The 24,869-nt window shown below is 47.8% G+C and overlaps 77 non-coding genes across 77 annotated transcripts; 69 read left to right on the forward strand and 8 right to left on the reverse strand.

Moving 5' to 3' along the window:
* The first annotated feature begins 5 nt into the window (after nt 1–5).
* On the forward strand, nt 6–77 carry Trnaq-cug (transfer RNA glutamine (anticodon CUG)). Its single transcript has one exon. It is a non-coding gene; the product is annotated as a tRNA-Gln (tRNA).
* Nucleotides 78–345: 268 nt separating this feature from the next.
* On the reverse strand, nt 346–418 carry Trnav-cac (transfer RNA valine (anticodon CAC)). The gene has a single exon. It is a non-coding gene; the product is annotated as a tRNA-Val (tRNA).
* A 91-nt stretch (nt 419–509) lies between these two features.
* On the forward strand, nt 510–582 carry Trnav-uac (transfer RNA valine (anticodon UAC)). Its single transcript has one exon. It is a non-coding gene; the product is annotated as a tRNA-Val (tRNA).
* A 544-nt stretch (nt 583–1,126) lies between these two features.
* Trnav-uac (transfer RNA valine (anticodon UAC)) lies at nt 1,127–1,199 on the forward strand. Its single transcript has one exon. It is a non-coding gene; the product is annotated as a tRNA-Val (tRNA).
* A 543-nt stretch (nt 1,200–1,742) lies between these two features.
* On the forward strand, nt 1,743–1,815 carry Trnav-uac (transfer RNA valine (anticodon UAC)). Its single transcript has one exon. It is a non-coding gene; the product is annotated as a tRNA-Val (tRNA).
* A 40-nt stretch (nt 1,816–1,855) lies between these two features.
* Nucleotides 1,856–1,927, forward strand: Trnaq-cug (transfer RNA glutamine (anticodon CUG)). The gene has a single exon. It is a non-coding gene; the product is annotated as a tRNA-Gln (tRNA).
* Nucleotides 1,928–2,195: 268 nt separating this feature from the next.
* Nucleotides 2,196–2,268, reverse strand: Trnav-cac (transfer RNA valine (anticodon CAC)). The gene has a single exon. It is a non-coding gene; the product is annotated as a tRNA-Val (tRNA).
* Nucleotides 2,269–2,359: 91 nt separating this feature from the next.
* Nucleotides 2,360–2,432, forward strand: Trnav-uac (transfer RNA valine (anticodon UAC)). The gene has a single exon. It is a non-coding gene; the product is annotated as a tRNA-Val (tRNA).
* Nucleotides 2,433–2,472: 40 nt separating this feature from the next.
* Trnaq-cug (transfer RNA glutamine (anticodon CUG)) lies at nt 2,473–2,544 on the forward strand. The gene has a single exon. It is a non-coding gene; the product is annotated as a tRNA-Gln (tRNA).
* Nucleotides 2,545–2,976: 432 nt separating this feature from the next.
* Trnav-uac (transfer RNA valine (anticodon UAC)) lies at nt 2,977–3,049 on the forward strand. The gene has a single exon. It is a non-coding gene; the product is annotated as a tRNA-Val (tRNA).
* A 543-nt stretch (nt 3,050–3,592) lies between these two features.
* Trnav-uac (transfer RNA valine (anticodon UAC)) lies at nt 3,593–3,665 on the forward strand. The gene has a single exon. It is a non-coding gene; the product is annotated as a tRNA-Val (tRNA).
* A 544-nt stretch (nt 3,666–4,209) lies between these two features.
* Nucleotides 4,210–4,282, forward strand: Trnav-uac (transfer RNA valine (anticodon UAC)). Its single transcript has one exon. It is a non-coding gene; the product is annotated as a tRNA-Val (tRNA).
* A 40-nt stretch (nt 4,283–4,322) lies between these two features.
* Trnaq-cug (transfer RNA glutamine (anticodon CUG)) lies at nt 4,323–4,394 on the forward strand. Its single transcript has one exon. It is a non-coding gene; the product is annotated as a tRNA-Gln (tRNA).
* A 432-nt stretch (nt 4,395–4,826) lies between these two features.
* Trnav-uac (transfer RNA valine (anticodon UAC)) lies at nt 4,827–4,899 on the forward strand. Its single transcript has one exon. It is a non-coding gene; the product is annotated as a tRNA-Val (tRNA).
* A 40-nt stretch (nt 4,900–4,939) lies between these two features.
* Trnar-ccg (transfer RNA arginine (anticodon CCG)) lies at nt 4,940–5,011 on the forward strand. The gene has a single exon. It is a non-coding gene; the product is annotated as a tRNA-Arg (tRNA).
* A 131-nt stretch (nt 5,012–5,142) lies between these two features.
* On the forward strand, nt 5,143–5,215 carry Trnam-cau (transfer RNA methionine (anticodon CAU)). The gene has a single exon. It is a non-coding gene; the product is annotated as a tRNA-Met (tRNA).
* Nucleotides 5,216–5,443: 228 nt separating this feature from the next.
* Trnav-uac (transfer RNA valine (anticodon UAC)) lies at nt 5,444–5,516 on the forward strand. The gene has a single exon. It is a non-coding gene; the product is annotated as a tRNA-Val (tRNA).
* Nucleotides 5,517–5,759: 243 nt separating this feature from the next.
* Trnam-cau (transfer RNA methionine (anticodon CAU)) lies at nt 5,760–5,832 on the forward strand. The gene has a single exon. It is a non-coding gene; the product is annotated as a tRNA-Met (tRNA).
* A 228-nt stretch (nt 5,833–6,060) lies between these two features.
* On the forward strand, nt 6,061–6,133 carry Trnav-uac (transfer RNA valine (anticodon UAC)). The gene has a single exon. It is a non-coding gene; the product is annotated as a tRNA-Val (tRNA).
* A 544-nt stretch (nt 6,134–6,677) lies between these two features.
* On the forward strand, nt 6,678–6,750 carry Trnav-uac (transfer RNA valine (anticodon UAC)). The gene has a single exon. It is a non-coding gene; the product is annotated as a tRNA-Val (tRNA).
* A 542-nt stretch (nt 6,751–7,292) lies between these two features.
* Trnav-uac (transfer RNA valine (anticodon UAC)) lies at nt 7,293–7,365 on the forward strand. Its single transcript has one exon. It is a non-coding gene; the product is annotated as a tRNA-Val (tRNA).
* A 243-nt stretch (nt 7,366–7,608) lies between these two features.
* Trnam-cau (transfer RNA methionine (anticodon CAU)) lies at nt 7,609–7,681 on the forward strand. The gene has a single exon. It is a non-coding gene; the product is annotated as a tRNA-Met (tRNA).
* A 228-nt stretch (nt 7,682–7,909) lies between these two features.
* Nucleotides 7,910–7,982, forward strand: Trnav-uac (transfer RNA valine (anticodon UAC)). The gene has a single exon. It is a non-coding gene; the product is annotated as a tRNA-Val (tRNA).
* Nucleotides 7,983–8,527: 545 nt separating this feature from the next.
* Nucleotides 8,528–8,600, forward strand: Trnav-uac (transfer RNA valine (anticodon UAC)). Its single transcript has one exon. It is a non-coding gene; the product is annotated as a tRNA-Val (tRNA).
* Nucleotides 8,601–9,143: 543 nt separating this feature from the next.
* On the forward strand, nt 9,144–9,216 carry Trnav-uac (transfer RNA valine (anticodon UAC)). Its single transcript has one exon. It is a non-coding gene; the product is annotated as a tRNA-Val (tRNA).
* A 380-nt stretch (nt 9,217–9,596) lies between these two features.
* Trnav-cac (transfer RNA valine (anticodon CAC)) lies at nt 9,597–9,668 on the reverse strand. Its single transcript has one exon. It is a non-coding gene; the product is annotated as a tRNA-Val (tRNA).
* A 91-nt stretch (nt 9,669–9,759) lies between these two features.
* Nucleotides 9,760–9,832, forward strand: Trnav-uac (transfer RNA valine (anticodon UAC)). Its single transcript has one exon. It is a non-coding gene; the product is annotated as a tRNA-Val (tRNA).
* Nucleotides 9,833–9,872: 40 nt separating this feature from the next.
* Trnaq-cug (transfer RNA glutamine (anticodon CUG)) lies at nt 9,873–9,944 on the forward strand. The gene has a single exon. It is a non-coding gene; the product is annotated as a tRNA-Gln (tRNA).
* A 432-nt stretch (nt 9,945–10,376) lies between these two features.
* Nucleotides 10,377–10,449, forward strand: Trnav-uac (transfer RNA valine (anticodon UAC)). The gene has a single exon. It is a non-coding gene; the product is annotated as a tRNA-Val (tRNA).
* A 243-nt stretch (nt 10,450–10,692) lies between these two features.
* Nucleotides 10,693–10,765, forward strand: Trnam-cau (transfer RNA methionine (anticodon CAU)). The gene has a single exon. It is a non-coding gene; the product is annotated as a tRNA-Met (tRNA).
* A 64-nt stretch (nt 10,766–10,829) lies between these two features.
* Trnav-cac (transfer RNA valine (anticodon CAC)) lies at nt 10,830–10,901 on the reverse strand. Its single transcript has one exon. It is a non-coding gene; the product is annotated as a tRNA-Val (tRNA).
* Nucleotides 10,902–10,992: 91 nt separating this feature from the next.
* Trnav-uac (transfer RNA valine (anticodon UAC)) lies at nt 10,993–11,065 on the forward strand. The gene has a single exon. It is a non-coding gene; the product is annotated as a tRNA-Val (tRNA).
* Nucleotides 11,066–11,105: 40 nt separating this feature from the next.
* On the forward strand, nt 11,106–11,177 carry Trnaq-cug (transfer RNA glutamine (anticodon CUG)). The gene has a single exon. It is a non-coding gene; the product is annotated as a tRNA-Gln (tRNA).
* A 432-nt stretch (nt 11,178–11,609) lies between these two features.
* Nucleotides 11,610–11,682, forward strand: Trnav-uac (transfer RNA valine (anticodon UAC)). Its single transcript has one exon. It is a non-coding gene; the product is annotated as a tRNA-Val (tRNA).
* Nucleotides 11,683–11,722: 40 nt separating this feature from the next.
* On the forward strand, nt 11,723–11,794 carry Trnar-ccg (transfer RNA arginine (anticodon CCG)). Its single transcript has one exon. It is a non-coding gene; the product is annotated as a tRNA-Arg (tRNA).
* Nucleotides 11,795–11,925: 131 nt separating this feature from the next.
* On the forward strand, nt 11,926–11,998 carry Trnam-cau (transfer RNA methionine (anticodon CAU)). The gene has a single exon. It is a non-coding gene; the product is annotated as a tRNA-Met (tRNA).
* A 228-nt stretch (nt 11,999–12,226) lies between these two features.
* Trnav-uac (transfer RNA valine (anticodon UAC)) lies at nt 12,227–12,299 on the forward strand. The gene has a single exon. It is a non-coding gene; the product is annotated as a tRNA-Val (tRNA).
* A 243-nt stretch (nt 12,300–12,542) lies between these two features.
* Trnam-cau (transfer RNA methionine (anticodon CAU)) lies at nt 12,543–12,615 on the forward strand. The gene has a single exon. It is a non-coding gene; the product is annotated as a tRNA-Met (tRNA).
* A 228-nt stretch (nt 12,616–12,843) lies between these two features.
* Trnav-uac (transfer RNA valine (anticodon UAC)) lies at nt 12,844–12,916 on the forward strand. The gene has a single exon. It is a non-coding gene; the product is annotated as a tRNA-Val (tRNA).
* Nucleotides 12,917–13,460: 544 nt separating this feature from the next.
* Trnav-uac (transfer RNA valine (anticodon UAC)) lies at nt 13,461–13,533 on the forward strand. Its single transcript has one exon. It is a non-coding gene; the product is annotated as a tRNA-Val (tRNA).
* Nucleotides 13,534–13,775: 242 nt separating this feature from the next.
* Trnam-cau (transfer RNA methionine (anticodon CAU)) lies at nt 13,776–13,848 on the forward strand. Its single transcript has one exon. It is a non-coding gene; the product is annotated as a tRNA-Met (tRNA).
* A 228-nt stretch (nt 13,849–14,076) lies between these two features.
* Nucleotides 14,077–14,149, forward strand: Trnav-uac (transfer RNA valine (anticodon UAC)). Its single transcript has one exon. It is a non-coding gene; the product is annotated as a tRNA-Val (tRNA).
* Nucleotides 14,150–14,189: 40 nt separating this feature from the next.
* Trnar-ccg (transfer RNA arginine (anticodon CCG)) lies at nt 14,190–14,261 on the forward strand. Its single transcript has one exon. It is a non-coding gene; the product is annotated as a tRNA-Arg (tRNA).
* Nucleotides 14,262–14,392: 131 nt separating this feature from the next.
* On the forward strand, nt 14,393–14,465 carry Trnam-cau (transfer RNA methionine (anticodon CAU)). The gene has a single exon. It is a non-coding gene; the product is annotated as a tRNA-Met (tRNA).
* A 228-nt stretch (nt 14,466–14,693) lies between these two features.
* Trnav-uac (transfer RNA valine (anticodon UAC)) lies at nt 14,694–14,766 on the forward strand. The gene has a single exon. It is a non-coding gene; the product is annotated as a tRNA-Val (tRNA).
* A 40-nt stretch (nt 14,767–14,806) lies between these two features.
* On the forward strand, nt 14,807–14,878 carry Trnar-ccg (transfer RNA arginine (anticodon CCG)). Its single transcript has one exon. It is a non-coding gene; the product is annotated as a tRNA-Arg (tRNA).
* A 131-nt stretch (nt 14,879–15,009) lies between these two features.
* Trnam-cau (transfer RNA methionine (anticodon CAU)) lies at nt 15,010–15,082 on the forward strand. Its single transcript has one exon. It is a non-coding gene; the product is annotated as a tRNA-Met (tRNA).
* A 228-nt stretch (nt 15,083–15,310) lies between these two features.
* On the forward strand, nt 15,311–15,383 carry Trnav-uac (transfer RNA valine (anticodon UAC)). Its single transcript has one exon. It is a non-coding gene; the product is annotated as a tRNA-Val (tRNA).
* Nucleotides 15,384–15,626: 243 nt separating this feature from the next.
* Trnam-cau (transfer RNA methionine (anticodon CAU)) lies at nt 15,627–15,699 on the forward strand. The gene has a single exon. It is a non-coding gene; the product is annotated as a tRNA-Met (tRNA).
* Nucleotides 15,700–15,927: 228 nt separating this feature from the next.
* Nucleotides 15,928–16,000, forward strand: Trnav-uac (transfer RNA valine (anticodon UAC)). Its single transcript has one exon. It is a non-coding gene; the product is annotated as a tRNA-Val (tRNA).
* A 40-nt stretch (nt 16,001–16,040) lies between these two features.
* Trnaq-cug (transfer RNA glutamine (anticodon CUG)) lies at nt 16,041–16,112 on the forward strand. Its single transcript has one exon. It is a non-coding gene; the product is annotated as a tRNA-Gln (tRNA).
* A 432-nt stretch (nt 16,113–16,544) lies between these two features.
* Trnav-uac (transfer RNA valine (anticodon UAC)) lies at nt 16,545–16,617 on the forward strand. The gene has a single exon. It is a non-coding gene; the product is annotated as a tRNA-Val (tRNA).
* A 543-nt stretch (nt 16,618–17,160) lies between these two features.
* Trnav-uac (transfer RNA valine (anticodon UAC)) lies at nt 17,161–17,233 on the forward strand. The gene has a single exon. It is a non-coding gene; the product is annotated as a tRNA-Val (tRNA).
* A 544-nt stretch (nt 17,234–17,777) lies between these two features.
* Nucleotides 17,778–17,850, forward strand: Trnav-uac (transfer RNA valine (anticodon UAC)). Its single transcript has one exon. It is a non-coding gene; the product is annotated as a tRNA-Val (tRNA).
* Nucleotides 17,851–18,393: 543 nt separating this feature from the next.
* Nucleotides 18,394–18,466, forward strand: Trnav-uac (transfer RNA valine (anticodon UAC)). Its single transcript has one exon. It is a non-coding gene; the product is annotated as a tRNA-Val (tRNA).
* Nucleotides 18,467–18,506: 40 nt separating this feature from the next.
* Nucleotides 18,507–18,578, forward strand: Trnaq-cug (transfer RNA glutamine (anticodon CUG)). Its single transcript has one exon. It is a non-coding gene; the product is annotated as a tRNA-Gln (tRNA).
* Nucleotides 18,579–19,010: 432 nt separating this feature from the next.
* Trnav-uac (transfer RNA valine (anticodon UAC)) lies at nt 19,011–19,083 on the forward strand. The gene has a single exon. It is a non-coding gene; the product is annotated as a tRNA-Val (tRNA).
* Nucleotides 19,084–19,123: 40 nt separating this feature from the next.
* Trnaq-cug (transfer RNA glutamine (anticodon CUG)) lies at nt 19,124–19,195 on the forward strand. Its single transcript has one exon. It is a non-coding gene; the product is annotated as a tRNA-Gln (tRNA).
* A 432-nt stretch (nt 19,196–19,627) lies between these two features.
* Nucleotides 19,628–19,700, forward strand: Trnav-uac (transfer RNA valine (anticodon UAC)). Its single transcript has one exon. It is a non-coding gene; the product is annotated as a tRNA-Val (tRNA).
* A 380-nt stretch (nt 19,701–20,080) lies between these two features.
* Trnav-cac (transfer RNA valine (anticodon CAC)) lies at nt 20,081–20,153 on the reverse strand. The gene has a single exon. It is a non-coding gene; the product is annotated as a tRNA-Val (tRNA).
* A 91-nt stretch (nt 20,154–20,244) lies between these two features.
* On the forward strand, nt 20,245–20,317 carry Trnav-aac (transfer RNA valine (anticodon AAC)). Its single transcript has one exon. It is a non-coding gene; the product is annotated as a tRNA-Val (tRNA).
* A 242-nt stretch (nt 20,318–20,559) lies between these two features.
* Nucleotides 20,560–20,632, forward strand: Trnam-cau (transfer RNA methionine (anticodon CAU)). Its single transcript has one exon. It is a non-coding gene; the product is annotated as a tRNA-Met (tRNA).
* Nucleotides 20,633–20,972: 340 nt separating this feature from the next.
* Nucleotides 20,973–21,044, forward strand: Trnaq-cug (transfer RNA glutamine (anticodon CUG)). The gene has a single exon. It is a non-coding gene; the product is annotated as a tRNA-Gln (tRNA).
* A 268-nt stretch (nt 21,045–21,312) lies between these two features.
* On the reverse strand, nt 21,313–21,385 carry Trnav-cac (transfer RNA valine (anticodon CAC)). Its single transcript has one exon. It is a non-coding gene; the product is annotated as a tRNA-Val (tRNA).
* A 91-nt stretch (nt 21,386–21,476) lies between these two features.
* On the forward strand, nt 21,477–21,549 carry Trnav-aac (transfer RNA valine (anticodon AAC)). Its single transcript has one exon. It is a non-coding gene; the product is annotated as a tRNA-Val (tRNA).
* A 40-nt stretch (nt 21,550–21,589) lies between these two features.
* Nucleotides 21,590–21,661, forward strand: Trnaq-cug (transfer RNA glutamine (anticodon CUG)). Its single transcript has one exon. It is a non-coding gene; the product is annotated as a tRNA-Gln (tRNA).
* A 359-nt stretch (nt 21,662–22,020) lies between these two features.
* Trnaq-cug (transfer RNA glutamine (anticodon CUG)) lies at nt 22,021–22,092 on the forward strand. Its single transcript has one exon. It is a non-coding gene; the product is annotated as a tRNA-Gln (tRNA).
* A 268-nt stretch (nt 22,093–22,360) lies between these two features.
* Nucleotides 22,361–22,432, reverse strand: Trnav-cac (transfer RNA valine (anticodon CAC)). Its single transcript has one exon. It is a non-coding gene; the product is annotated as a tRNA-Val (tRNA).
* Nucleotides 22,433–22,523: 91 nt separating this feature from the next.
* Trnav-uac (transfer RNA valine (anticodon UAC)) lies at nt 22,524–22,596 on the forward strand. Its single transcript has one exon. It is a non-coding gene; the product is annotated as a tRNA-Val (tRNA).
* Nucleotides 22,597–22,636: 40 nt separating this feature from the next.
* Trnaq-cug (transfer RNA glutamine (anticodon CUG)) lies at nt 22,637–22,708 on the forward strand. Its single transcript has one exon. It is a non-coding gene; the product is annotated as a tRNA-Gln (tRNA).
* Nucleotides 22,709–22,976: 268 nt separating this feature from the next.
* Nucleotides 22,977–23,049, reverse strand: Trnav-cac (transfer RNA valine (anticodon CAC)). Its single transcript has one exon. It is a non-coding gene; the product is annotated as a tRNA-Val (tRNA).
* A 91-nt stretch (nt 23,050–23,140) lies between these two features.
* Nucleotides 23,141–23,213, forward strand: Trnav-uac (transfer RNA valine (anticodon UAC)). Its single transcript has one exon. It is a non-coding gene; the product is annotated as a tRNA-Val (tRNA).
* A 40-nt stretch (nt 23,214–23,253) lies between these two features.
* On the forward strand, nt 23,254–23,325 carry Trnaq-cug (transfer RNA glutamine (anticodon CUG)). Its single transcript has one exon. It is a non-coding gene; the product is annotated as a tRNA-Gln (tRNA).
* A 432-nt stretch (nt 23,326–23,757) lies between these two features.
* Trnav-uac (transfer RNA valine (anticodon UAC)) lies at nt 23,758–23,830 on the forward strand. Its single transcript has one exon. It is a non-coding gene; the product is annotated as a tRNA-Val (tRNA).
* A 243-nt stretch (nt 23,831–24,073) lies between these two features.
* On the forward strand, nt 24,074–24,146 carry Trnam-cau (transfer RNA methionine (anticodon CAU)). The gene has a single exon. It is a non-coding gene; the product is annotated as a tRNA-Met (tRNA).
* A 228-nt stretch (nt 24,147–24,374) lies between these two features.
* Nucleotides 24,375–24,447, forward strand: Trnad-auc (transfer RNA aspartic acid (anticodon AUC)). Its single transcript has one exon. It is a non-coding gene; the product is annotated as a tRNA-Asp (tRNA).
* Nucleotides 24,448–24,690: 243 nt separating this feature from the next.
* On the forward strand, nt 24,691–24,763 carry Trnam-cau (transfer RNA methionine (anticodon CAU)). Its single transcript has one exon. It is a non-coding gene; the product is annotated as a tRNA-Met (tRNA).
* Nucleotides 24,764–24,869: the final 106 nt, after the last annotated feature.

Genomic DNA, 24,869 nt, shown 5'->3' on the forward strand with positions numbered 1-24,869 from the left:
CTGTAGGTTCCATGGTGTAATGGTTAGCACTCAGGACTCTGAATCCTGCGATCCGAGTTCAAGTCTCGGTGGAACCTGTGCCGTTATTTGTGCCTCGGAAGCACCTATTGGGCGTTTGGAGGCAACGGCACTTCAAATATTTTAGTCATTTGCAAGAAGACATTGTAATAACAACGTTCTTTTGAAATGCATCGGATTAGGGCACATTGCCTTGTTAGCGCAGTAGGCAGCGCGTCAGTCTCATAATCTGAAGGTCGTGAGTTCGATCCTCACACAGGCCTAGGCTTTTAAAAGCCGCAGTGAATCAAATGTTTGACGCCTATTACAAAACTAGCAACTCAACAATGATTCCGCCCGGGCTCGAACCGGGGACCTTGCGCGTGTGAAGCGCACGTGATAACCGCTACACTACGGAATCCAATGAATTTTGTAACCTATGACGAAGGAAAGCAATACAAGGCTAAAATAGCTAGAGAAAAAAGCAAAAACATGTCGCTTGTTAGTTGCCAGATTCCGTAGTGTAGTGGTTATCACGTGCGCTTTACACGCGCAAGGTCCCCGGTTCGAGCCCGGGCGGAATCATTGATGTTTCCGCGAAGCGAACCTCGGAAGAGCCTCTGTAGGTTCCATGGTGTAATGGTTAGCACTCAGGACTCTGAATCTTGCAATCCGAGTTCAAGTCTCGGTGGAACCTGTGCCGTTATTTGTGCCTCGGAAGCACCTATTAGGCGTTTGGAAGCAACGGCGCTTCAAATATTTTAGTCATTTGCAAGAAGACATTGTAATAACAACGTTCTTCTGAAATGCATCGGATTAGGGCAAAGTGCCTTGTTGGCGCAGTAGGCAGCGCGTCAGTCTCATAATCTGAAGGTCGAGAGTTCGATCCTCACACAGAGCAAGGCTTTTAAAAGCCGCAGTGAATCAAATGTTTGACGCCTATTACAAAACTAGCAACTCAACAATGATTCCGCCCGAGCTCGAACCGGGAACCTTGCGCGTGTGAAGCGCACGTGATAACCGCTACACTACGTAATCCAATGAATTTTGGAACCTATGACGAAGGAAAGCAATACAAGGCTAAAATAGCTAGAGAAAAAAGCAAAAACATGTCGCTTGTTAGTTGCCAGATTCCGTAGTGTAGTGGTTATCACGTGCGCTTTACACGCGCAAGGTCCCCGGTTCGAGCCCGGGCGGAATCATTGATGTTTCCGCGAAGCGAACCTCGGAAGAGCCTCTGTAGGTTCCATGGTGTAATGGTTAGCACTCAGGACTCTGAATCTTGCGATCCGAGTTCAAGTCTCGGTGGACCCTGTGCCGTTATTTGTGCCTTGGAAGCACCTATTGGGCGTTTGGAAGCAACGGCACTTCAAATATTTTAGTCATTTGCAAGAAGACATTGTAATAACAACGTTCTTCTGAAATGCATCGGATTAGGGCAAAGTGCCTTGTTGGCGCAGTAGGCAGCGCGTCAGTCTCATAATCTGAAGGTCGAGAGTTCGATCCTCACACAGAGCAAGGCTTTTAAAAGCCGCAGTGAATCAAATGTTTGACGCCTATTACAAAACTAGCAACTCAACAATGATTCCGCCCGAGCTCGAACCGGGACCTTGCGCGTGTGAAGCGCACGTGATAACCGCTACACTACGGAATCCAATGAATTTTGTAACCTATGACGAAGGAAAGCAATACCAGGCTAAAATAGCTAGAGAAAAAAGCAAAAACATGTCGCTTGTTAGTTGCCAGATTCCGTAGTGTAGTGGTTATCACGTGCGCTTTACACGCGCAAGGTCCCCGGTTCGAGCCCGGGCGGAATCATTGATGTTTCCGCGAAGCGAACCTCGGAAGATCCTCTGTAGGTTCCATGGTGTAATGGTTAGCACTCAGGACTCTGAATCCTGCGATCCGAGTTCAAGTCTCGGTGGAACCTGTGCCGTTATTTGTGCCTCGGAAGCACCTATTGGGCGTTTGGAGGCAACGGCACTTCAAATATTTTAGTCATTTGCAAGAAGACATTGTAATAACAACGTTCTTTTGAAATGCATCGGATTAGGGCACATTGCCTTGTTAGCGCAGTAGGCAGCGCGTCAGTCTCATAATCTGAAGGTCGTGAGTTCGATCCTCACACAGGGCTAGGCTTTTAAAAGCCGCAGTGAATCAAATGTTTGACGCCTATTACAAAACTAGCAACTCAACAATGATTCCGCCCGGGCTCGAACCGGGGACCTTGCGCGTGTGAAGCGCACGTGATAACCGCTACACTACGGAATCCAATGAATTTTGTAACCTATGACGAAGGAAAGCAATACAAGGCTAAAATAGCTAGAGAAAAAAGCAAAAACATGTCGCTTGTTAGTTGCCAGATTCCGTAGTGTAGTGGTTATCACGTGCGCTTTACACGCGCAAGGTCCCCGGTTCGAGCCCGGGCGGAATCATTGATGTTTCCGCGAAGCGAACCTCGGAAGAGCCTCTGTAGGTTCCATGGTGTAATGGTTAGCACTCAGGACTCTGGATCCTGCAATCCGAGTTCAAGTCTCGGTGGAACCTGTGCCGTTATTTGTGCCTCGGAAGCACCTATTGGGCGTTTGGAAGCAACGGCGCTTCAAATATTTTAGTCATTTGCAAGAAGACATTGTAATAACAACGTTCTTCTGAAATGCATCGGATTAGGGCAAAGTGCCTTGTTGGCGCAGTAGGCAGCGCGTCAGTCTCATAATCTGAAGGTCGAGAGTTCGATCCTCACACAGAGCAAGGCTTTTAAAAGCCGCAGTGAATCAAATGTTTGACGCCTATTACAAAACTAGCAACTCAACAATGATTCCGCCCGAGCTCGAACCGGGAACCTTGCGCGTGTGAAGCGCACGTGATAACCGCTACACTACGTAATGCAATGAATTTTGGAACCTATGACGAAGGAAAGCAATACAAGGCTAAAATAGCTAGAGAAAAAAGCAAAAACATGTCGCTTGTTAGTTGCCAGATTCCGTAGTGTAGTGGTTATCACGTGCGCTTTACACGCGCAAGGTCCCCGGTTCGAGCCCGGGCGGAATCATTGATGTTTCCGCGAAGCGAACCTCGGAAGAGCCTCTGTAGGTTCCATGGTGTAATGGTTAGCACTCAGGACTCTGAATCTTGCGATCCGAGTTCAAGTCTCGGTGGACCCTGTGCCGTTATTTGTGCCTTGGAAGCACCTATTGGGCGTTTGGAAGCAACGGCACTTCAAATATTTTAGTCATTTGCAAGAAGACATTGTAATAACAACGTTCTTCTGAAATGCATCGGATTAGGGCAAAGTGCCTTATTGGCGCAGTAGGCAGCGCGTCAGTCTCATAATCTGAAGGTCGAGAGTTCGATCCTCACACAGAGCAAGGCTTTTAAAAGCCGCAGTGAATCAAATGTTTGACGCCTATTACAAAACTAGCAACTCAACAATGATTCCGCCCGAGCTCGAACCGGGACCTTGCGCGTGTGAAGCGCACGTGATAACCGCTACACTACGTAATCCAATGAATTTTGGAACCTATGACGAAGGAAAGCAATACAAGGCTAAAATAGCTAGAGAAAAAAGCAAAAACATGTCGCTTGTTAGTTGCCAGATTCCGTAGTGTAGTGGTTATCACGTGCGCTTTACACGCGCAAGGTCCCCGGTTCGAGCCCAGGCGGAATCATTGATGTTTCCGCGAAGCGAACCTCGGAAGAGCCTCTGTAGGTTCCATGGTGTAATGGTTAGCACTCAGGACTCTGAATCTTGCGATCCGAGTTCAAGTCTCGGTGGACCCTGTGCCGTTATTTGTGCCTCGGAAGCACCTATTAGGCGTTTGGAAGCAACGGCACTTCAAATATTTTAGTCATTTGCAAGAAGACATTGTAATAACAACGTTCTTCTGAAATGCATCGGATTAGGGCAAAGTGCCTTGTTGGCGCAGTAGGCAGCGCGTCAGTCTCATAATCTGAAGGTCGAGAGTTCGATCCTCACACAGAGCAAGGCTTTTAAAAGCCGCAGTGAATCAAATGTTTGACGCCTATTACAAAACTAGCAACTCAACAATGATTCCGCCCGAGCTCGAACCGGGAACCTTGCGCGTGTGAAGCGCACGTGATAACCGCTACACTACGTAATCCAATGAATTTTGGAACCTATGACGAAGGAAAGCAATACAAGGCTAAAATAGCTAGAGAAAAAAGCAAAAACATGTCGCTTGTTAGTTGCCAGATTCCGTAGTGTAGTGGTTATCACGTGCGCTTTACACGCGCAAGGTCCCCGGTTCGAGCCCAGGCGGAATCATTGATGTTTCCGCGAAGCGAACCTTGGAAGAGCCTCTGTAGGTTCCATGGTGTAATGGTTAGCACTCAGGACTCTGAATCCTGCGATCCGAGTTCAAGTCTCGGTGGAACCTGTGCCGTTATTTGTGCCTCGGAAGCACCTATTGGGCGTTTGGAAGCAACGGCACTTCAAATATTTTAGTCATTTGCAAGAAGACATTGTAATAACAACGTTCTTCTGAAATGCATCGGATTAGGGCACAGTGCCTTGTTAGTGCAGTAGGCAGCGCATCAGTCTCATAATCTGAAGGTCGAGAGTTCGATCCTCACACAGGGCAAGGCTTGTAAAAGCCGCAGTGAATCAAATGTTTGACGCCTATTACAAAACTAGCAACTCAACAATGATTCCGCCCGAGCACGAACCGGGAACCTTGCGCGTGTGAAGCGCACGTGATAACCGCTACACTACGTAATCCAATGAATTTTGGAACCTATGACGAAGGAAAGCAATACAAGGCTAAAATAGCTAGAGAAAAAAGCAAAAACATGTCGCTTGTTAGGTGCCAGATTCTGTAGTGTAGTGGTTATCACGTGCGCTTTACACGCGCAAGGTCCCCGGTTCGAGCCCGGGCGGAATCATTGATGTTTCCGCGAAGCGAACCTCGGAAGAGCCTCTGCAGGTTCCATGGTGTAATGGTTAGCACTCAGGACTCCGAATCTTGGGATCCGAGTTCAAGTCTCGGTGGAACCTGTGCCGTTATTTGTTCATCGGAAGCACCTATTGGGCGTTTGGAAGCAACGGCACTTCAAATATTTTAGTCATTTGCAAGAAGACATTGTAATAACAACGTTCTTCTGAAATGCATCGGATTAGGGCACAGTGCCTTGTTAGCGCAGTAGGCAGCGCGTCAGTCTCATAATCTGAAGGTCGTGAGTTCGATCCTCACACAGGGCAAGGCTTTTAAAAGCCGCAGTGAATCAAATGTTTGACGCCTATTACAAAACTAGCAACTCGACAATGATTCCGCCCGAGCTCGAACCGGGGACCTTGCGCGTGTGAAGCGCACGTGATAACCGCTACACTACGTAATCCAATGAATTTTGGAACCTATGACGAAGGAAAGCAATACAAGGCTAAAATAGCTAGAGAAAAAAGCAAAAACATGTCGCTTGTTAGTTGCCAGATTCCGTAGTGTAGTGGTTATCACGTGCGCTTTACACGCGCAAGGTCCCCGGTTCGATCCCGGGCGGAATCATTGATGTTTCCGCGAAGCGAACCTCGGAAGAGCCTCTGTAGGTTCCATGGTGTAATAGTTAGCACTCAGGACTCTGAATCCTGCGATCCGAGTTCAAGTCTCGGTGGAACCTGTGCCGTTATTTGTGCCTCGGAAGCACCTATTGGGCGTTTGTAAGCAACGGCACTTCAAATATTTTAGTCATTTGCAAGAAGACATTGTAATAACAACGTTCTTCTGAAATGCATCGGATTAGGGCACAGTGCCTTGTTAGCGCAGTAGGCAGCGCGTCAGTCTCATAATCTGAAGGTCGTGAGTTCGATCCTCACACAGGGCAAGGCTTTTAAAAGCCGCAGTGAATCAAATGTTTGACGCCTAATACAAAACTAGCAACTCAACAATGATTCCGCCCGAGCTCGAACCGGGGACCTTGCGCGTGTGAAGCGCACGTGATAACCGCTACACTACGTAATCCAATGAATTTTGGAACCTATGACGAAGGAAAGCAATACAAGGCTAAAATAGCTAGAGAAAAAAGCACAAACATGTCGCTTTTTAGTTGCCAGATTCCGTAGTGTAGTGGTTATCACGTGCGCTTTACACGCGCAAGGTCCCCGGTTCGAGCCCGGGCGGAATCATTGATGTTTCCGCGAAGCGAACCTCGGAAGAGCCTCTGTAGGTTCCATGGTGTAATGGTTAGCACTCAGGACTCTGAATCTTGCGGTCCGAGTTCAAGTTTCGGTGGAACCTGTGCCGTTATTTGTCCCTCGGAAGCACTTATTGGGCGTTTGGAAGCAACGGCACTTCAAATATTTTAGTCATTTGCAAGAAGACATTGTAATAACAATGTTCTTCTGAAATGCATCGCAATAGGGCATAGGGCCTTGTTAGCGCAGTAGGCAGCGCGTCAGTCTCATAATCTGAAGGTCGTGTGTTTGATCCTCACACAGGGCAAGGCTTTTAAAAGCCGCAGTGAATCAAATGTTTGACGCCTATTACAAAACTAGCAACTCAACAATGATTCCGCCCGAGCTCGAACCGGGGACCTTGCGCGTGTGAGGCGCACGGGATAACCGCTACACTACGTAATCCAATGAATTTTGGAACCTATGACGAAGGAAAGCAATACAAGGCCAAAATAACTAGAGAAAAAAGCAAAAACATGTCGCTTGTTAGTTGCCAGATTCCGTAGTGTAGTGGTTATCACGTGCGCTTTACACGCGCAAGGTCCCCGGTTCGAGCCCGGGCGGAATCATTGATGTTTCCGCGAAGCGAACCTCGGAAGAGCCTCTGTAGGTTCCATGGTGTATGGTTAGCACTCAGGACTCTGAATCCTGCGATCCCAGTTCAAGTCTCGGTGGAACCTGTGCCGTTAGTTGTGCCTCAGAAGCACCTATTGGGCGTTTGGAAGCAACGGCACTTCAAATATTTTAGTCATTTGCAAGAAGACATTGTAATAACAACGTTCTTCTGAAATGCATCGGATTAGGGCACAGTGCCTTGTTAGCGCAGTAGGCAGCGCCCAGTCTCATAATCTGAAGGTCGTGAGTTCGATCCTCACACAGGGCAAGGCTTTTAAAAGCCGCAGTGAATCAAATGTTTGACGCCTATTACAAAACTAGCAACTCGACAATGATTCCGCCCGAGCTCGAACCGGGGACCTTGCGCGTGTGAAGCGCACGTGATAACCGCTACACTACGTAATCCAATGAATTTTGGAACCTATGACGAAGGAAAGCAATACAAGGCTAAAATAGCTAGAGAAAAAAGCAAAAACATGTCGCTTGTTAGTTGCCAGATTCCGTAGTGTAGTGGTTATCACGTGCGCTTTACACGCGCAAGGTCCCCGGTTCGATCCCGGGCGGAATCATTGATGTTTCCGCGAAGCGAACCTCGGAAGAGCCTCTGTAGGTTCCATGGTGTAATAGTTAGCACTCAGGACTCTGAATCCTGCGATCCAAGTTCAAGTCTCGGTGGAACCTGTGCCGTTATTTGTGCCTCGGAAGCACCTATTGGGCGTTTGGAAGCAACGGCACTTCAAATATTTTAGTCATTTGCAAGAAGACATTGTAATAACAACGTTCTTCTGAAATGCATCGGATTAGGGCACAGTGCCTTGTTAGCGCAGTAGGCAGCGCGTCAGTCTCATAATCTGAAGGTCGTGAGTTCGATCCTCACACAGGGCAAGGCTTTTAAAAGCCGCAGTGAATCAAATGTTTGACGCCTAATACAAAACTAGCAACTCAACAATGATTCCGCCCGAGCTCGAACCGGGGACCTTGCGCGTGTGAAGCGCACGTGATAACCGCTACACTACGTAATCCAATGAATTTTGGAACCTATGACGAAGGAAAGCAATACAAGGCTAAAATAGCTAGAGAAAAAAGCACAAACATGTCGCTTGTTAGTTGCCAGATTCCGTAGTGTAGTGGTTATCACGTGCGCTTTACACGCGCAAGGTCCCCGGTTCGAGCCCGGGCGGAATCATTGATGTTTCCGCGAAGCGAACCTCGGAAGAGCCTCTGTAGGTTCCATGGTGTAATGGTTAGCACTCAGGACTCTGAATCTTGCGGTCCGTGGTTCAAGTTTCGGTGGAACCTGTGCCGTTATTTGTCCCTCGGAAGCACTTATTGGGCGTTTGGAAGCAACGGCACTTCAAATATTTTAGTCATTTGCAAGAAGACATTGTAATAACAATGTTCTTCTGAAATGCATCGGAATAGGGCATAGGGCCTTGTTAGCGCAGTAGGCAGCGCGTCAGTCTCATAATCTGAAGGTCGTGTGTTTGATCCTCACACAGGGCAAGGCTTTTAAAAGCCGCAGTGAATCAAATGTTTGACGCCTATTACAAAACTAGCAACTCAACAATGATTCCGCCCGAGCTCGAACCGGGGACCTTGCGCGTGTGAGGCGCACGGGATAACCGCTACACTACGTAATCCAATGAATTTTGGAACCTATGACGAAGGAAAGCAATACAAGGCCAAAATAACTAGAGAAAAAAGCAAAAACATGTCGCTTGTTAGTTGCCAGATTCCGTAGTGTAGTGGTTATCACGTGCGCTTTACACGCGCAAGGTCCCCGGTTCGAGCCCGGGCGGAATCATTGATGTTTCCGCGAAGCGAACCTCGGAAGAGCCTCTGTAGGTTCCATGGTGTATGGTTAGCACTCAGGACTCTGAATCCTGCGATCCCAGTTCAAGTCTCGGTGGAACCTGTGCCGTTAGTTGTGCCTCAGAAGCACCTATTGGGCGTTTGGAAGCAACGGCACTTCAAATATTTTAGTCATTTGCAAGAAGACATTGTAATAACAACGTTCTTCTGAAATGCATCGGATTAGGGCACAGTGCCTTGTTAGCGCAGTAGGCAGCGCCTCAGTCTCATAATCTGAAGGTCGTGAGTTCGATCCTCACACAGGGCAAGGCTTTTAAAAGCCGCAGTGAATCAAATGTTTGACGCCTATTACAAAACTAGCAACTCAACAATGATTCCGCCCGAGCTCGAACCGCGGACCTTGCGCGTGTGAAGCGCACGTGATAACCGCTACACTACGGAATCCAATGAATTTTGTAACCTATGACGAAGGAAAGCAATACCAGGCTAAAATAGCTAGAGAAAAAAGCAAAAACATGTCGCTTGTTAGTTGCCAGATTCCGTAGTGTAGTGGTTATCACGTGCGCTTTACACGCGCAAGGTCCCCGGTTCGAGCCCGGGCGGAATCATTGATGTTTCCGCGAAGCGAACCTCGGAAGAGCCTCTGTAGGTTCCATGGTGTAATGGTTAGCACTCAGGACTCTGAGTCCTGCGATCCGAGTTCAAGTCTCGGTGGAACCTGTGCCGTTAGTTGTGCCTCAGAAGCACCTATTGGGCGTTTGGAAGCAACGGCACTTCAAATATTTTAGTCATTTGCAAGAAGACATTGTAATAACAACGTTCTTCTGAAATGCATCGGATTAGGGCACAGTGCCTTGTTAGCGCAGTAGGCAGCGCCTCAGTCTCATAATCTGAAGGTCGTGAGTTCGATCCTTACACAGGGCAAGGCTTTTAAAAGCCGCAGTGAATCAAATGTTTGACCCCTATTACAAAACTAGCAACTCAACAATGACTCCGCCCGGGCTCGAACCGGGACCTTGCGCGTGTGAAGCGCACGTGATAACCGCTACACTACGGAATCCAATGAATTTTGTAACCTATGACGAAGGAAAGCAATACCAGGCTAAAATAGCTAGAGAAAAAAGCAAAAACATGTCGCTTGTTAGTTGCCAGATTCCGTAGTGTAGTGGTTATCACGTGCGCTTTACACGCGCAAGGTCCCCGGTTCGAGCCCGGGCGGAATCATTGATGTTTCCGCGAAGCGAACCTCGGAAGATCCTCTGTAGGTTCCATGGTGTAATGGTTAGCACTCAGGACTCTGAATCCTACGATCCGAGTTCAAGTCTCGGTGGAACCTGTGCCGTTATTTGTGCCTCGGAAGCACCTATTGGGCGTTTGGAGGCAACGGCACTTCAAATATTTTAGTCATTTGCAAGAAGACATTGTAATAACAACGTTCTTCTGAAATGCATCGGATTAGGGCAAAGTGCCTTGTTGGCGCAGTAGGCAGCGCGTCAGTCTCATAATCTGAAGGTCGAGAGTTCGATCCTCACACAGAGCAAGGCTTTTAAAAGCCGCAGTGAATCAAATGTTTGACGCCTATTACAAAACTAGCAACTCAACAATGATTCCGCCCGAGCTCGAACCGGGAACCTTGCGCGTGTGAAGCGCACGTGATAACCGCTACACTACGTAATCCAATGAATTTTGGAACCTATGACGAAGGAAAGCAATACAAGGCTAAAATAGCTAGAGAAAAAAGCAAAAACATGTCGCTTGTTAGTTGCCAGATTCCGTAGTGTAGTGGTTATCACGTGCGCTTTACACGCGCAAGGTCCCCGGTTCGAGCCCAGGCGGAATCATTGATGTTTCCGCGAAGCGAACCTCGGAAGAGCCTCTGTAGGTTCCATGGTGTAATGGTTAGCACTCAGGACTCTGAATCTTGCGATCCGAGTTCAAGTCTCGGTGGACCCTGTGCCGTTATTTGTGCCTCGGAAGCACCTATTGGGCGTTTGGAAGCAACGGCACTTCAAATACTTTAGTCATTTGCAAAAAGACATTGTAATAACAACGTTCTTCTGAAATGCATCGGATTAGGGCACAGTGCCTTGTTAGCGCAGTAGGCAGCGCGTCAGTCTCATAATCTGAAGGTCGTGAGTTCGATCCTCACACAGGGCAAGGCTTTTAAAAGCCGCAGTGAATCAAATGTTTGACGCCTATTACAAAACTAGCAACTCAACAATGATTCCGCCCGGGGTCGAACCGGGACCTTGCGCGTGTGAAGCGCACGTGATAACCGCTACACTACGGAATCCAATGAATTTTATAACCTATGACGAAGGAAAGCAATACCAGGCTAAAATAGCTAGAGAAAAAAGCAAAAACATGTCGCTTGTTAGTTGCCAGATTCCGTAGTGTAGTGGTTATCACGTGCGCTTTACACGCGCAAGGTCCCCGGTTCGAGCCTGGGCGGAATCATTGATGTTTTCGCGAAGCGAACCTTGGAAGAGCCTCTGTAGGTTCCATGGTGTAATGGTTAGCACTCAGGACTCTGAATCCTGCGATCCGAGTTCAAGTCTCGGTGGAACCTGTGCCGTTATTTGTGCCTCGGAAGCACCTATTGGGCGTTTGGAAGCAACGGCACTTCAAATATTTTAGTCATTTGCAAGAAGACATTGTAATAACAACGTTCTTCTGAAATGCATCGGATTAGGGCACAGTGCCTTGTTAGTGCAGTAGGCAGCGCATCAGTCTCATAATCTGAAGGTCGAGAGTTCGATCCTCACACAGGGCAAGGCTTGTAAAAGCCGCAGTGAATCAAATGTTTGACGCCTATTACAAAACTAGCAACTCAACAATGATTCCGCCCGAGCACGAACCGGGAACCTTGCGCGTGTGAAGCGCACGTGATAACCGCTACACTACGTAATCCAATGAATTTTGGAACCTATGACGAAGGAAAGCAATACAAGGCTAAAATAGCTAGAGAAAAAAGCAAAAACATGTCGCTTGTTAGTTGCCAGATTCTGTAGTGTAGTGGTTATCACGTGCGCTTTACACGCGCAAGGTCCCCGGTTCGAGCCCGGGCGGAATCATTGATGTTTCCGCGAAGCGAACCTCGGAAGAGCCTCTGTAGGTTCCATGGTGTAATGGTTAGCACTCAGGACTCCGAATCTTGGGATCCGAGTTCAAGTCTCGGTGGAACCTGTGCCGTTATTTGTTCCTCGGAAGCACCTATTGGGCGTTTGGAAGCAACGGCACTTCAAATATTTTAGTCATTTGCAAGAAGACATTGTAATAACAACGTTCTTCTGAAATGCATCGGATTAGGGCACAGTGCCTTGTTAGCGCAGTAGGCAGCGCGTCAGTCTCATAATCTGAAGGTCGTGAGTTCGATCCTCACACAGGGCAAGGCTTTTAAAAGCCGCAGTGAATCAAATGTTTGACGCCTATTACAAAACTAGCAACTCGACAATGATTCCGCCCGAGCTCGAACCGGGGACCTTGCGCGTGTGAAGCGCACGTGATAACCGCTACACTACGTAATCCAATGAATTTTGGAACCTATGACGAAGGAAAGCAATACAAGGCTAAAATAGCTAGAGAAAAAAGCAAAAACATGTCGCTTGTTAGTTGCCAGATTCCGTAGTGTAGTGGTTATCACGTGCGCTTTACACGCGCAAGGTCCCCGGTTCGATCCCGGGCGGAATCATTGATGTTTCCGCGAAGCGAACCTCGGAAGAGCCTCTGTAGGTTCCATGGTGTAATAGTTAGCACTCAGGACTCTGAATCCTGCGATCCGAGTTCAAGTCTCGGTGGAACCTGTGCCGTTATTTGTGCCTCGGAAGCACCTATTGGGCGTTTGGAAGCAACGGCACTTCAAATATTTTAGTCATTTGCAAGAAGACATTGTAATAACAACGTTCTTCTGAAATGCATCGGATTAGGGCACAGTGCCTTGTTAGCGCAGTAGGCAGCGCGTCAGTCTCATAATCTGAAGGTCGTGAGTTCGATCCTCACACAGGGCAAGGCTTTTAAAAGCCGCAGTGAATCAAATGTTTGACGCCTAATACAAAACTAGCAACTCAACAATGATTCCGCCCGAGCTCGAACCGGGGACCTTGCGCGTGTGAAGCGCACGTGATAACCGCTACACTACGTAATCCAATGAATTTTGGAACCTATGACGAAGGAAAGCAATACAAGGCTAAAATAGCTAGAGAAAAAAGCACAAACATGTCGCTTGTTAGTTGCCAGATTCCGTAGTGTAGTGGTTATCACGTGCGCTTTACACGCGCAAGGTCCCCGGTTCGAGCCCGGGCGGAATCATTGATGTTTCCGCGAAGCGAACCTCGGAAGAGCCTCTGTAGGTTCCATGGTGTAATGGTTAGCACTCAGGACTCTGAATCTTGCGGTCCGAGTTCAAGTTTCGGTGGAACCTGTGCCGTTATTTGTCCCTCGGAAGCACTTATTGGGCGTTTGGAAGCAACGGCACTTCAAATATTTTAGTCATTTGCAAGAAGACATTGTAATAACAATGTTCTTCTGAAATGCATCGGAATAGGGCATAGGGCCTTGTTAGCGCAGTAGGCAGCGCGTCAGTCTCATAATCTGAAGGTCGTGTGTTTGATCCTCACACAGGGCAAGGCTTTTAAAAGCCGCAGTGAATCAAATGTTTGACGCCTATTACAAAACTAGCAACTCAACAATGATTCCGCCCGAGCTCGAACCGGGGACCTTGCGCGTGTGAGGCGCACGGGATAACCGCTACACTACGTAATCCAATGAATTTTGGAACCTATGACGAAGGAAAGCAATACAAGGCCAAAATAACTAGAGAAAAAAGCAAAAACATGTCGCTTGTTAGTTGCCAGATTCCGTAGTGTAGTGGTTATCACGTGCGCTTTACACGCGCAAGGTCCCCGGTTCGAGCCCGGGCGGAATCATTGATGTTTCCGCGAAGCGAACCTCGGAAGAGCCTCTGTAGGTTCCATGGTGTATGGTTAGCACTCAGGACTCTGAATCCTGCGATCCCAGTTCAAGTCTTGGTGGAACCTGTGCCGTTATTTGTGCCTCGGAAGCACCTATTGGGCGTTTGGAAGCAACGGCACTTCAAATATTTTAGTCATTTGCAAGAAGACATTGTAATAACAACGTTCTTCTGAAATGCATCGGATTAGGGCACAGTGCCTTGTTAGCGCAGTAGGCAGCGCGTCAGTCTCATAATCTGAAGGTCGTGAGTTCGATCCTCACACAGGGCAAGGCTTTTAAAAGCCGCAGTGAATCAAATGTTTGACGCCTATTACAAAACTAGCAACTCAACAATGATTCCGCCCGAGCTCGAACCGCTGACCTTGCGCGTGTGAAGCGCACGTGATAACCGCTACACTACGTAATCCAATGAATTTTGGAACCTATGACGAAGGCAAGCAATACAAGGCTAAATAAGCTAGAGAAAAAAGCAAAAACATGTCGCTTGTTAGTTGCCATATTCCGTTGTGTAGTGGTTATCACGTGCGCTTTACACGCGCAAGGTCCCCGGTTCGAGCCCGGGCGGAATCATTGATGTTTCCGCGAAGCGAACCTCGGAAGAGCCTCTGTAGGTTCCATGGTGTAATGGTTAGCACTCAGGACTCCGAATCTTGGGATCCGAGTTCAAGTCTCGGTGGAACCTGTGCCGTTATTTGTTCCTCGGAAGCACCTATTGGGCGTTTGGAAGCAACGGCACTTCAAATATTTTAGTCATTTGCAAGAAGACATTGTAATAACAACGTTCTTCTGAAATGCATCGGATTAGTGCACAGTGCCTTGTTAGCGCAGTAGGCAGCGCGTCAGTCTCATAATCTGAAGGTCGTGAGTTCGATCCTCACACAGGGCAAGGCTTTTAAAAGCCGCAGTGAATCAAATGTTTGACGCCTATTACAAAACTAGCAACTCAACAATGATTCCGCCCGAGCTCGAACCGCTGACCTTGCGCGTGTGAAGCGCACGTGATAACCGCTACACTACGTAATCCAATGAATTTTGGAACCTATGACGAAGGGAAGCAATACAAGGCTAAATAAGCTAGAGAAAAAAGCAAAAACATGTCGCTTGTTAGTTGCCATATTCCGTTGTGTAGTGGTTATCACGTGCGCTTTACACGCGCAAGGTCCCCGGTTCGAGCCCGGGCGGAATCATTGATGTTTCCGCGAAGCGAACCTCGGAAGAGCCTCTGTAGGTTCCATGGTGTAATGGTTAGCACTCAGGACTCCGAATCTTGGGATCCGAGTTCAAGTCTCGGTGGAACCTGTGCCGTTATTTGTTCCTCGGAAGCACCTATTGGGCGTTTGGAAGCAACGGCACTTCAAATATTTTAGTCATTTGCAAGAAGACATTGTAATAACAACGTTCTTCTGAAATGCATCGGATTAGTGCACAGTGCCTTGTTAGCGCAGTAGGCAGCGCGTCAGTCTCATAATCTGAAGGTCGTGAGTTCGATCCTCACACAGGGCAAGGCTTTTAAAAGCCGCAGTGAATCAAATGTTTGACGCCTATTACAAAACTAGCAACTCGACAATGATTCCGCCCGAGCTCGAACCGGGGACCTTGCGCGTGTGAAGCGCACGTGATAACCGCTACACTACGTAATCCAATGAATTTTGGAACCTATGACGAAGGAAAGCAATACAAGGCTGAAATAGCTAGAGAAAAAAACAAAAACATGTCGCTTGTTAGTTGCCAGATTCCGTAGTGTAGTGGTTATCACGTGCGCTTTACACGCGCAAGGTCCCCGGTTCGATCCCGGGCGGAATCATTGATGTTTCCGCGAAGCGAACCTCGGAAGAGCCTCTGTAGGTTCCATGGTGTAATAGTTAGCACTCAGGACTCTGAATCCTGCGATCCGAGTTCAAGTCTCGGTGGAACCTGTGCCGTTATTTGTGCCTCGGAAGCACCTATTGGGCGTTTGGAAGCAACGGCACTTCAAATATTTTAGTCATTTGCAAGTAGACATTGTAATAACAACGTTCTTCTGAAATGCATCGGATTAGGGCACAGTGCCTTGTTAGCGCAGTAGGCAGCGCGTCAGTCTCATAATCTGAAGGTCGTGAGTTCGATCCTCACACAGGGCAAGGCTTTTAAAAGCCGCAGTGAATCAAATGTTTGACGCCTATTACAAAACTAGCAACTCAACAATGATTCCGCCCGAGCTCGAACCGGGGACCTTGCGCGTGTGAAGCGCACGTGATAACCGCTACACTACGTAATCCAATGAATTTTGGAACCTATGACGAAGGAAAGCAATACAAGGCTAAAATAGCTAGAGAAAAAAGCACAAACATGTCGCTTGTTAGTTGCCAGATTCCGTAGTGTAGTGGTTATCACGTGCGCTTTACACGCGCAAGGTCCCCGGTTCGAGCCCGGGCGGAATCATTGATGTTTCCGCGAAGCGAACCTCGGAAGAGCCTCTGTAGGTTCCATGGTGTAATGGTTAGCACTCAGGACTCTGAATCTTGCGGTCCGAGTTCAAGTCTCGGTGGAACCTGTGCCGTTATTTGTCCCTCGGAAGCACTTATTGGGCGTTTGGAAGCAACGGCACTTCAAATATTTTAGTCATTTGCAGGAAGACATTGTAATAACAATGTTCTTCTGAAATGCATCGGAATAGGGCATAGGGCCTTGTTAGCGCAGTAGGCAGCGCGTCAGTCTCATAATCTGAAGGTCGTGAGTTTGATCCTCACACAGGGCAAGGCTTTTAAAAGCCGCAGTGAATCAAATGTTTGACGCCTATTACAAAACTAGCAACTCAACAATGATTCCGCCCGAGCTCGAACCGTGGACCTTGCGCGTGTGAGGCGCACGGGATAACCGCTACACTACGTAATCCAATGAATTTTGGAACCTATGACGAAGGAAAGCAATACAAGGCCAAAATAGCTAGAGAAAAAAGCAAAAACATGTCGCTTGTTAGTTGCCAGATTCCGTAGTGTAGTGGTTATCACGTGCGCTTTACACGCGCAAGGTCCCCGGTTCGAGCCCGGGCGGAATCATTGATGTTTCCGCGAAGCGAACCTCGTAAGAGCCTCTGTAGGTTCCATGGTGTATGGTTAGCACTCAGGACTCTGAATCCTGCGATCCCAGTTCAAGTCTTGGTGGAACCTGTGCCGTTATTTGTGCCTCGGAAGCACCTATTGGGCGTTTGGAAGCAACGGCACTTCAAATATTTTAGTCATTTGCAAGAAGACATTGTAATAACAACGTTCTTCTGAAATGCATCGGATTAGGGCACAGTGCCTTTTTAGCGCAGTAGGCAGCGCGTCAGTCTCATAATCTGAAGGTCGTGAGTTCGATCCTCACACAGGGCAAGGCTTTTAAAAGCCGCAGTGAATCAAATGTTTGACGCCTATTACAAAACTAGCAACTCAACAATGATTCTGCCCGAGCTCGAACCGCGGACCTTGCGCGTGTGAAGCGCACGTGATAACCGCTACACTACGTAATCCAATGAAATTTGGAACCTATGACGAAGGAAAGCAATACAAGGCTAAAATAGCTAGAGAAAAAAGCAAAAACATGTCGCTTGTTAGTTGCCAGATTCCGTAGTGTAGTGGTTATCACGTGCGCTTTACACGCGCAAGGTCCCCGGTTCGAGCCCGGGCGGAATCATTGATGTTTCCGCGAAGCGAACCTCGGAAGAGCCTCTGTAGGTTCCATGGTGTAATGGTTAGCACTCAGGACTCTGAATCTTGCGATCCGAGTTCAAGTCTCAGTGGAACCTGTGCCGTTATTTGTGCCTCGGAAGCATCTATTGGGCGTTTGAAAGCAACGGCATTTCAAATATTTTAGTCATTTGCAAGAAGACATTGTAATAACAACGTTCTTCTGAAATGCATTGGATTAGGGCACAGTGCCTTGTTAGCGCATTAGGCAGCACGTCAGTCTCATAATCTGAAGGTCGTGAGTTCGATCCTCACACAGGGCAAGGCTTTTAAAAGCCGCAGTGAATCAAATGTTTGACGCCTATTACAAAACTAGCAACTCAACAATGATTCCGCCCGAGCTCGAACCGGGGACCTTGCGCGTGTGAGGCGCACGGGATAACCGCTACACTACGTAATCCAATGAATTTTTGAACCTATGACGAAGGAAAGCAATACAAGGCCAAAATAGCTAGAGAAAAAAGCAAAAACATGTCGCTTGTTAGTTGCCAGATTCCGTAGTGTAGTGGTTATCACGTGCGCTTTACACGCGCAAGGTCCCCGGTTCGAGCCCGGGCGGAATCATTGATGTTTCCGCGAAGCGAACCTCGAAAGAGCCTCTGTAGGTTCCATGGTGTATGGTTAGCACTCAGGACTCTGAATCCTGCGATCCCAGTTCAAGTCTTGGTGGAACCTGTGCCGTTATTTGTGCCTCGGAAGCACCTATTGGGCGTTTGGAAGCAACGGCACTTCAAATATTTTAGTCATTTGCAAGAAGACATTGTAATAACAACGTTCTTCTGAAATGCATCGGATTAGAGCACAGTGCCTTTTTAGCGCAGTAGGCAGCGCGTCAGTCTCATAATCTGAAGGTCGTCAGTTCGATCCTCACACAGGGCAAGGCTTTTAAAAGCCGCAGTGAATCAAATGTTTGACGCCTATTACAAAACTAGCAACTCAACAATGATTCCGCCCGAGCTCGAACCGCGGACCTTGCGCGTGTGAAGCGCACGTGATAACCGCTACACTACGTAATCCAATGAAATTTGGAACCTATGACGAAGGGAAGCAATACAAGGCTAAATAAGCTAGAGAAAAAAGCAAAAACATGTCGCTTGTTAGTTGCCATATTCCGTTGTGTAGTGGTTATCACGTGCGCTTTACACGCGCAAGGTCCCCGGTTCGAGCCCGGGCGGAATCATTGATGTTTCCGCGAAGCGAACCTCGGAAGAGCCTCTGTAGGTTCCATGGTGTAATGGTTTGCACTCAGGACTCTGAATCCTGCGATCCGAGTTCAAGTCTCGGTGGAACCTGTGCCGTTATTTGTGCCTCGAAAGCACCTATTGGGCGTTTGGAAGCAACGGCACTTCAAATATTTTAGTCATTTGCAAGAAGACATTGTAATAACAACGTTCTTCTGAAATGCATCGGATTAGGGCACAGTGCCTTGTTAGCGCAGTAGGCAGCACGTCAGTCTCATAATCTGAAGATCGAGAGTTCGATCCTCACACAGGGCAAGGCTTTTAAAAGCCGCAGTGGGTCAAATGTTTGACGCCTATTACAAAACTAGCAACTCAACAATGATTTCGCCCGAGCTCGAACCGAGAACTTTGCGCGTGTGAAGCGCACGTGATAACCGCTACACTACGTAATCCAATGAATTTTGGAACCTATGACGAAGGAAAGCAATACAAGGCTAAAATAGCTAGAGAAAAAAGCAAAAACATGTCGCTTGTTAGTTGCCAGATTCCGTAGTGTAGTGGTTATCACGTGCGCTTTACACGCGCAAGGTCCCCGGTTCGAGCCCGGGCGGAATCATTGATGTTTCCGCGAAGCGAACCTCGGAAGAGCCTCTGTAGGTTCCATGGTGTAATGGTTAGCACTCAGGACTCTGAATCTTGCGATCCGAGTTCAAGTCTCGGTGGAACCTGTGCCGTTATTTGTGCCTCGGAAGCACCTATTGGGCGTTTGAAAGCAACGGCATTTCAAATATTTTAGTCATTTGCAAGAAGACATTGTAATAACAACGTTCTTCTGAAATGCATCGGATTAGGGCACAGTGCCTTGTTAGCGCATTAGGCAGCACGTCAGTCTCATAATCTGAAGGTCGAGAGTTCGATCCTCACACAGGGCAAGGCTTTTAAAAGCCGCAGTGAGTCAAATGTTTGACGCCTATTACAAAACTAGCAACTCAACAATGATTCCGCCCGAGCTCGAACCGAGAACCTTGCGCGTGTGAAGCACACGTGATATCCGCTACACTACGTAATCCAATGAATTTTGGAACTTATGACGAAGAAAAGCAATACAAGGCTAAAATAGCTAGAGAAAAAAGGAAAAACATGTCGCTTGTTAGTTGCCAGATTTCGTAGTGTAGTGGATATCACGTGCGCTTTACACGCGCAAGGTCCCCGGTTCGAGCCCGGGCGGAATCATTGATGTTTCCGCGAAGCGAACCTCGGAAGAGCCTCTGTAGGTTCCATGGTGTAATGGTTAGCACTCAGGACTCTGAATCTTGCGATCCGAGTTCAAGTCTCAGTGGAACCTGTGCCGTTATTTGTGCCTCGGAAGCACCTATTGGGCGTTTGGAAGCAACGGCACTTCAAATATTTTAGTCATTTGCAAGAAGACATTGTAATAACAACGTTCTTCTGAAATGCATCGGATTAGGGCACAGTGCCTTGTTAGCACAGTTGGCAGCGCGTCAGTCTCATAATATGAAGGTCGTGAGTTCGATCCTCACACAGGGCAAGGCTTTTAAAAGCCGCAGTGAATCAAATGTTTAACGCCTATTAAAAAACTAGCAACTCAACAATGATTCCGCCCGGGCTCGAACCGGGGACCTTACGCGTGTGAAGCGCACGTGATAACCGCTACACTACGGAATCTAATGAAATTTGGAACCGATGACAAAGGAAAGCAATACAAGGCTAAAATAGCTAGAGAAAAAAGCAAAAACATGTCGCTTGTTAGTTGCCAGATTCCGTAGTGTAGTGGTTATCACGTGCGCTTAACACGCGCAAGGTCCCCGGTTCGAGCCCGGGCGGAATCATTGATGTTTCCGCGAAGCGAACCTCGGAAGAGCCTCTGTAGGTTCCATGTTGTAATGGTTAGCACTCAGGACTCTGAATCCTGCGATCCGAGTTGAAGTCTCGGTGGAACCTGTGCCGTTATTTGTGCTTTGGAAGCACCTATGGGGCGTTTGGAAGCAACGGCACTTCAAATTTTTAGTCATTTGCAAGAAGACATTGTAATAACAACGTTCTTCTGAAATGCATCGCATTAGGGCACAGTGCCTTGTTAGCGCAGTAGGCAGCGCGTCAGTCTCATAATCTGAAGGTCGTGAGTTCGATCCTCACACAGGGCAAGGCTTTTAAAAGCCGCAGTGAATCAAATGTTTGACGCCTATTACAAAACTAGCAACTCAACAATAATTCCGCCGGGCTCGAACCGGGGACCTTGGGCGTGTGAAGCGCACGTGATAACCGCTACACTACGGAATCCAATGAATTTTGGAACCGATGACGAAGGAAAGCAATACAAGGCTAAAATAGCTAGAGAAAAAAGCAAAAACATGTCGCTTGTTAGTTGCCAGATTCCGTAGTGTAGTGGTTATCACGTGCGCTTAACACGCCCAAGGTCCCCGGTTCGAGCCCGGGCGGAATAATTGATGTTTCCGCGAAGCGAACCTCGGAAGAGCCTCTGTAGGTTCCATGGTGTAATGGTTAGCACTCGGGACTCTGAATCCTGCGATCCGAGTTCAAGTCTCGGTGGAACCTGTGCCGTTAGTTGTGCCTCGGAAGCACCTGTTGGGCGTTTGGAAGCAACGGCACTTCAAATATTTTAGTCATTTGCAAGAAGACATTGTAATAACAACGTTCTTCTGAAATGCATCGGATTAGGGCACAGTGCCTTGTTAGCGCAGTAGGCAGCGCGTCAGTCTCATAATCTGAAGGTCGTGAGTGCGATCCTCACACAGGACAAGGCTTTTAAAAGCCGCAGTGAATCAAATGTTTGACGCCTATTACAAAACTAGCAACTCAACAATGATTCCGCCCGGGCTCAAACCGGGGACCTTGCGCGTGTGAAGCGCACGTGATAACCGCTACACTACGGAATCCAATGAATTTTGGAACCTATGACGAAGGGAAGCAATACAAGGCTAAAATAGCTAGAGAAAAAAGCAAAAACATGTCGCTTGTTAGTTGCCAGATTCCGTAGTGTAGTGGTTATCACGTGCGCTTAACACGCACAAGGTCCCCGGTTCGAGCCCGGGCGGAATCATTGATGTTTCCGCGAAGCGAACCTCGGAAGAGCGTCTGTAGGTTCCATGGTGTAATGGTTAGCACTCAGGACTCTGAATCCTGCGATCCGAGTTCAAGTCTCGGTGGAACCTGTGCCGTTAGTTGTGCCTCAGAAGCACCTATTGGGCGTTTGGAAGCAACGGCACTTCAAATATTTTAGTCATTTGCAAGAAGACATTGTAATAACAACGTTCTTCTGAAATGCATCGGATTAGGGCACAGTGCCTTGTTAGCGCAGTAGGCAGCGCCTCAGTCTCATAATCAGAAGGTCGTGAGTTCGATCCTTACACAGGGCAAGGCTTTTAAAAGCCGCAGTGAATCAAATGTTTGACGCCTATTACAAAACTAGCAACTCAACAATGATTCCGCCCGGGCTCGAACCGGGACCTTGCGCGTGCCCGGGCGGAATCATTGATGTTTCCGCGAAGCGAACCTCGGAAGAGCCTCTGTAGGTTCCATGGTGTAATGGTTAGCACTCAGGACTCTGAATCCTGCGATCCGAGTTCAAGTCTCGGTGGAACCTGTGCCGTTAGTTGTGCCTCAGAAGCACCTATTGGGCGTTTGGAAGCAACGGCACTTCAAATATTTTAGTCATTTGCAAGAAGACATTGTAATAACAACGTTCTTCTGAAATGCATCGGATTAGGGCACAGTGCCTTGTTAGCGCAGTAGGCAGCGCCTCAGTCTCATAATCTGAAGGTCGTGAGTTCTATCCTTACACAGGGCAAGGCTTTTAAAAGCCGCAGTGAATCAAATGTTTGACGCCTATTACAAAACTAGCAACTCAACAATGATTCCGCCCGGGCTCGAACCGGGACCTTGCGCGTGTGAAGCGCACGTGATAACCGCTACACTACGAAATCCAATGAATTTTGTAACCTATGACGAAGGAAAGCAATACCAGGCTAAAATAGCTAGAGAAAAAAGCAAAAACATGTCGCTTGTTACTTGCCAGATTCCGTAGTGTAGTGGTTATCACGTGCGCTTTACACGCGCAAGGTCCCTGGTTCGAGCCCGGGCGGAATCATTGATGTTTCCGCGAAGCGAACCTCGGAAGATCCTCTGTAGGTTCCATGGTGTAATGGTTAGCACTCAGGACTCTGAATCCTGCGATCCGAGTTCAAGTCTCGGTGGAACCTGTGCCGTTATTTGTGCCTCGGAAGCACCTATTGGGCGTTTGGAGGCAACGGCACTTCAAATATTTTAGTCATTTGCAAGAAGACATTGTAATAACAACGTTCTTCTGAAATGCATCGGATTAGGGCACATTGCCTTGTTAGCGCAGTAGGCAGCGCGTCAGTCTCATAATCTGAAGGTCGTGAGTTCGATCCTCACACAGGGCTAGGCTTTTAAAAGCCGCAGTGAATCAAATGTTTGACGCCTATTACAAAACTAGCAACTCAACAATGATTCCGCCCGGGCTCGAACCGGGGACCTTGCGCGTGTGAAGCGCACGTGATAACCGCTACACTACGGAATCCAATGAATTTTGTAACCTATGACGAAGGAAAGCAATACAAGGCTAAAATAGCTAGAGAAAAAAGCAAAAACATGTCGCTTGTTAGTTGCCAGATTCCGTAGTGTAGTGGTTATCACGTGCGCTTTACACGCGCAAGGTCCCCGGTTCGAGCCCGGGCGGAATCATTGATGTTTCCGCGAAGCGAACCTCGGAAGAGCCTCTGTAGGTTCCATGGTGTAATGGTTAGCACTCAGGACTCTGAATCCTGCGATCCGAGTTCAAGTCTCGGTGGAACCTGTGCCGTTATTTGTGCCTCGGAAGCACCTATTGGGCGTTTGGAAGCAACGGCGCTTCAAATATTTTAGTCATTTGCAAGAAGACATTGTAATAACAACGTTCTTCTGAAATGCATCGGATTAGGGCAAAGTGCCTTGTTGGCGCAGTAGGCAGCGCGTCAGTCTCATAATCTGAAGGTCGAGAGTTCGATCCTCACACAGAGCAAGGCTTTTAAAAGCCGCAGTGAATCAAATGTTTGACGCCTATTACAAAACTAGCAACTCAACAATGATTCCGCCCGAGCTCGAACCGGGAACCTTGCGCGTGTGAAGCGCACGTGATAACCGCTACACTACGTAATCCAATGAATTTTGGAACCTATGACGAAGGAAAGCAATACAAGGCTAAAATAGCTAGAGAAAAAAGCAAAAACATGTCGCTTGTTAGTTGCCAGATTCCGTAGTGTAGTGGTTATCACGTGCGCTTTACACGCGCAAGGTCCCCGGTTCGAGCCCGGGCGGAATCATTGATGTTTCCGCGAAGCGAACCTCGGAAGAGCCTCTGTAGGTTCCATGGTGTAATGGTTAGCACTCAGGACTCTGAATCTTGCGATCCGAGTTCAAGTCTCGGTGGACCCTGTGCCGTTATTTGTGCCTTGGAAGCACCTATTGGGCGTTTGGAAGCAACGGCACTTCAAATATTTTAGTCATTTGCAAGAAGACATTGTAATAACAACGTTCTTCTGAAATGCATCGGATTAGGGCACAGTGCCTTGTTAGCGCAGTAGGCAGCGCGTCAGTCTCATAATCTGAAGGTCGTGAGTTCGATCCTCACACAGGGCAAGGCTTTTAAAAGCCGCAGTGAATCAAATGTTTGACGCCTATTACAAAACTAGCAACTCAACAATGATTCCGCCCGTGCTCGAACCGGGGACCTTGCGCGTGTGAAGCGCACGTGATAACCGCTACACTACGGAATCCAATGAATTTTGGAACCGATGACAAAGGAAAGCAATACAAGGCTAAAATAGCTAGAGAAAAAAGCAAAAACATGTCGCTTGTTAGTTTCCAGATTCCGTAGTGTAGTGGTTATCACGTGCGCTTATCACGCGCAAGGTCCCCGGTTCGAGCCCGGGCGGAATCATTGATGTTTCCGCGAAGCGAATCTCGGAAAGAGCCTCTGTAGGTTCCATGTTGTAACGGTTAGCACTCAGGACTCTGAATCCTGCGATCCGAGTTCAAGTCTCGGTGGAACCTGTGCCGGTCTTTGTGCTTTGGAAGCACCTATAGGGCGTTTGGAAGCAACGGCACTTCAAATTTTTAGTCATTTGCAAGAAGACATTGTAATAACAACGTTCTTCTGAAATGCATCGGATTAGGGCACAGTGCCTTGTTAGCGCAGTAGGCAGCGCGTCAGTCTCATAATCTGAAGGTCGTGAGTTCGATCCTCACACAGGGCAAGGCTTTTAAAAGCCGCAGTGAATCAAATGTTTGACGCCTATTACAAAACTAGCAACTCAACAATGATTTCGCCCGGGCTCGAAACGGGGACCTTGCGCGTGTGAA

Source organism: Hydractinia symbiolongicarpus, chromosome 7, assembly GCF_029227915.1.
Source record: "Hydractinia symbiolongicarpus strain clone_291-10 chromosome 7, HSymV2.1, whole genome shotgun sequence".
NCBI classification, from domain to species: Eukaryota; Metazoa; Cnidaria; class Hydrozoa; order Anthoathecata; family Hydractiniidae; genus Hydractinia; species Hydractinia symbiolongicarpus.